Below are 4,699 nucleotides of genomic sequence, written 5' to 3'. Positions count from 1 at the left end.
AGATGAGGCCTCACTATGTTTCCCAGGCTGGTCTTGAATTCCTGGGCTCAAGTGATCTGCCCGCCTTGACCTCCCAAAGTGCCGGGATTATATGTGTGAGCCACTGCATACAGCCATGACCAATAGGTTTATAAACTTTTCTTTTGCTGAGCATGGTGGCTCATGCCTGTAGTCCCAGCATTTTAGGAGGCTGAGGCAGGAAGATTATGAGGTCAAGAGATGGAGACCATCCTGGCCAACATGGTGAAATCCCGTCCCTACTAAAAATACAAAAATTAGCTGGGCGTGGCGGCACATTCCTGTAATCCCAGCTACTCAGGAGGCTGAGGCAGGAGACTCACTTGAACCAGGGAGTCGGAGGTTGCAGTGACGTGAGATTGTCAAGCCTGGCAGCAGAGTGAGATTCCATCTCAAAAAAAAAAAAAAAAGAATTTTTTTTAAAGTTCTACAAACGTTAATAAGGATGTCCATAAAGAAACTAAAACAAATGAAATAATTTGTGGGAGTTGTTTTTAAATGAGTTTCCTTACTTTCTTAAGTGGAATTAGAAGCATTGTTCGGAGTGCGGTTTTCCCTTTCAAAAAGATTGATTTTAGGTCATTAGGCCTTAATTGACAAGTGCTTAATTATTTCATAACAAGTTTTAGAGTATTAGGAAATATGAGCTAAATATGGCACAGTCATGTGGCAGTTTCAGGTTGTGAAGGAGCTTGATGGGAGATTTAAATGCAGAAGTTTTCAACTGTCACTGAGGATAAGAGCCTTTGCCACTTGGTTTTTATTGTTGTGTAGGGTTTCAGCTATACAGATTTTGACCATCTTCTCCAGTGTTTGCTGCTGCCTGTTAACACTTGTTGAAGACTATCCAGAAGCTTGAGCTGGCAAAAACTGAGTAGGAAGTGCTTCCATGGGTACTGCTATAGTTTCCTGATTATTTTCAATTCTGACTCAGGCTGAGAGTCTTGCTTCTAAAAGTAATAGAATGCTGTTCTGAGACATTTTATTCTCATGTAGCTTAAGTACTAATTGTTAGCTAGAATCCTCTTTCATTTGGCTTTATAACTGTCCTGTCCTGTACTTCTAGAACAGCTTCTATTTTCTAAAACATTTTAACCTTAATTGGTATCATGACATCTAAATATTCTGGTCATCTAGGATATGATGCAAGATGTTTGGTGAGTTTTGTTTGCTTTTTCACCTAGTTAAATAAGTCAACTCAAGGAACTATCTCTGTGAAAGCACTTAGATTCTCCAGAGATACATTATCTCCAAATCAATCAATATCAAAGCTCACTTGGTCTTTAATGGGATCCATCTGGTTAATGCTTGTGTTTCTTGAGTTTCGTAGATTATGAAATCATAAAGCTAAAAGAAAATGTGGAGATGGTCTGGTTAGACCCTTTCATTTTACAGCTGAGACTACTTAAGTGCAGAGGCTAAGTGACTTGCTCAAGATTGTACAGCTATTTAATGAGTCACACTGGAATTCAGGCCTCCGGACTCCCAGTGCAGTCTTATTTCTGATATAAGTGTGCTAATTTTTTCATTGTAGTTAGTGAAGAAATTATGGATTTATAAGAAGTAAATTCTCCAGTAGATTTAAGTGGACTTAAGTATTTCTTGTAACTTAAGTGGGTGTATTTCTTCCAGGTACCAGGTGTCACTGGATTTTTGTGAGCAAATTTGTTATGTTTCACATTCTAGATGGAAATCAGCCAATAATGGTGAAGTTATTATAGCCCATATTTAGTGAGCACACATTTGTCTGCATTAAAATGAATCTTAATGTATTTTTTGCACAGTGAAGATAATCTGTTAATATTTAATGACATAAAGCAACAATAGAATTCTGTTTTCATTTGGTGGTGGTGTATTTATAAAACTAGAGTAGAGTGTTATGTAAAAACTAAAAGTACAGATTAATTTAATATGCATCTGGTGAATTCAGGGCTTGAAGGATGCACATCTGTTGAGAAAACAAATCATAGAACTATTCAGAGCTTCAGAATCTTTAAATATGTGTGCTTTGATTCTGTTTTAACTGTTTTGAAACAGTCTTTATGGATTTATAAAAGGCCGTTTGCTCTAAGGAAGCAACTGTGAAGCCACTTACAGTGCTATTATTCATTTTATTATTTTTAAAAGCATTTTTATACATTACTTTTTTTCTTTCCAATTTATTTATTAGGAAATGAAGGGGCTAAATTACTCACCATAATAAAATGAGTGTTGCAGAACCATATTTAAAAAGAAAGGAATATAATTTGCTGAATTTGATAGATCAGAAATATTTTATGCCTTTGTCAAAATAACATGCCAAAAATATTTTAAGGCTCTGAATTCTAATTTGAACTCACAATCAGTGAAGAAATGATCAGTTTCTACTGTGTATTCATCACCATACTAGAGCCGTAGTAATATAGAAATCTGTATGTTCAATTTCAAGTTGAAAGAAACAAGACTTAAAATGAAAGGTAGAGAATAACACAGATATGTAATGAACGGAAAACTTTTTTTAATCTGTCAACGTTACAGTAGTTTAGAGGGGTGAAAATCCAGTGAGTATTCATAATTCTGACAGGAAGGTGATTGATTAAAGTAGGGGATTGCAACTCTGACTGCTCATTAGAATCACTTGGGAAAACTTAACCCAAAATCAGATGAATCAGAATCTTGGGCGAGGTGCATCTGCAGTTTTAAAAGCTTTCCCAGATGTTTGTAATGTGCAGGCAGTGTTAAGAATCACAGACTTAAAGCCTGGGTTTGATTTGGAAAAGCAAGAAAGTGGCCAGCACAGGTGAGTAGGATGTGGGAGAATTGGCCACAGCCTATGAAAAGATCAATGCAGTCAAAGCAATGTGTGCTAGGTGGGGAGGAAGGAGAAATAAGTCTTGGAGGCAGAATGGTGTTTATTTTAGAAGAGTACTTTTCAAAATGTGGTTTCTTGACCACCAGCAGCAGCAGCACCTGGAAATTTATTATAAATGCAGATTTTAAGGCCCTGTTCCCATACCTACTGAATTGGAAACTCTGGAGTCCAGCAATTCGTTTTTAACAAGTATGCCAGATGATTGTGATGGACGCTAAAAGTTTGGTAACTGCTGTTAAGAGAGGGTAATGAAAGTTAGCAGAGGAAATTAGATTTGATGTGGTATAAGTGAGGATCCATAGAAAATTTTTTATTTTTATTTTTTAATCATTTACTTACTTTCCATGTATCCAAGGCACAAACCAGCCGTGGGCACAGATCAAGAGCCAAGCTGGGATAAACGAGGGTTGGCTTTATCCCTGGCTGACATTAGATGGACACCACCACATTAAAGGCTTTTTAAGCTAGAGAGTAACAGGAGGTATTTGTATGTATTCAAGGTAAATCTGATGGTGATCTGCACAATACTTTGGATTACTAAAAGATAGGAATGAAGTAGGCTGGTTGAGGAGATGCAGACATAATCTAGTGGATGTAATCTAGTAATAGTAAAGGCCTGTTCTAGAGAAGTATTAGAAAACGTAATACTAATAATAGTGATGGCAATTTATTGAGAGTTTACATAAAAAGTGGTATGCAAGTCACTGAGGTGTGGCTATTCCAGTTTTGTAGATCAGCAAATGAGGCAGAGAAAGGAAGGTTACTTCTGAAGTTCATACCACTGTTATGTGGTGGAGCCAGGATGTCAGGCTCAAGAATCTCTGCCTCTAAAGCCTCTTGAAGACGCAGCTAATATACCTGGAGAGCCATGAGAAAAAAGACTTGAGTCTGAAAAGTTTTAATCCTAGTTGACAGAGAGCAAGGGGATGTCACTGTCAGAAGGGAAATAGTGCATACAGTGGGTAACAAGGCAAGTCATTTAGCCAGTTGGGAACAAACCATCTTGTAAAAGTGTACTTGAGGAATAACTGATAGAAATTTTTATATAGTGCTTTTTAAGTATAAAGTTCCAAGTAACTTTGAATAGTTAAGCTTATAGGTTTTGTGTGTTCTTGCTTATGCTGACTAAATTAGAAGAGTCACCTCATCCTGCTTTTAAAAAGTGTCTTTTAGATTTTAGAGTAAATAGTCTCTGAGTAAATCATGCCCAAGAAGCTTACTGTAATACCACTTTTCCCCCTCTAAGCATCTTAGTCTTAGTCTTAAGACAGTTTAAGCCGGGTGTGGTGGCTATGGAGGATGACTTGAGGCCAGGAGTTCAAGACCAGCTTGGGCAACATAGCAAGACTCTGTCTCTATAAAAAAAAAATTTTAAAATTAGCTGGGTGTCATGGCACTAGCTGGTGGTAGCCTTAGCTACTCAGGAGGCTGAGGCAAGAGGATTGCTTGAGCCTAGGAGTTTGAGGCTATAGTGAGATCTGATCACACCACTGCACTCCAGCCTGGGTGACAGAGCAAGACCCTGTCTCTAAAACCAACCAACCAACAAAATAAATAAAAGACAGTTTAAGAAATATTTCAGTGTTATTTTGTTTTAATTGGGAGGTAATAAGTAGTAAAATACTTCACGTTTGGGTAATTGCTTTCATAAGATGCTATCAGAGCATCCTCTTATTTATTGAGGTAAAATTTATATAACACAAAATTAGCTATTTTAAAGTGCATGATTCAGTGACATTTGGTACATTTACAATGTTGTACAACTATAACCTGTCTAGTTCCAAAATATTTTCACACAAAAGGAAACTTCATATCTTTTTTTTTTTTTTT

At 36.9% G+C, this 4,699-nt stretch overlaps 1 protein-coding gene and 1 non-coding gene across 6 annotated transcripts in view; one reads left to right on the top strand and one right to left on the bottom strand.

Annotated features, from left to right (window-relative positions):
* CSNK1G1 (casein kinase 1 gamma 1) overlaps positions 1-4,699 on the top strand; it is a 183,131-nt gene that overhangs the window by 10,796 nt on the left and 167,636 nt on the right. The window lies entirely within an intron of this gene.
* On the bottom strand, positions 3,212-3,343 carry LOC119468160. Its single transcript, XR_005196800.1, has one exon. It is a non-coding gene; the product is annotated as a small nucleolar RNA SNORA48 (small nucleolar RNA).

The sequence above is a fragment of the Cebus imitator genome, unplaced genomic scaffold, assembly GCF_001604975.1.
Source record: "Cebus imitator isolate Cc_AM_T3 unplaced genomic scaffold, Cebus_imitator-1.0 Scaffold386, whole genome shotgun sequence".
Taxonomy (NCBI): domain Eukaryota; kingdom Metazoa; phylum Chordata; class Mammalia; order Primates; family Cebidae; genus Cebus; species Cebus imitator.
This window is presented reverse-complemented; position numbering and strand designations above follow the sequence as displayed.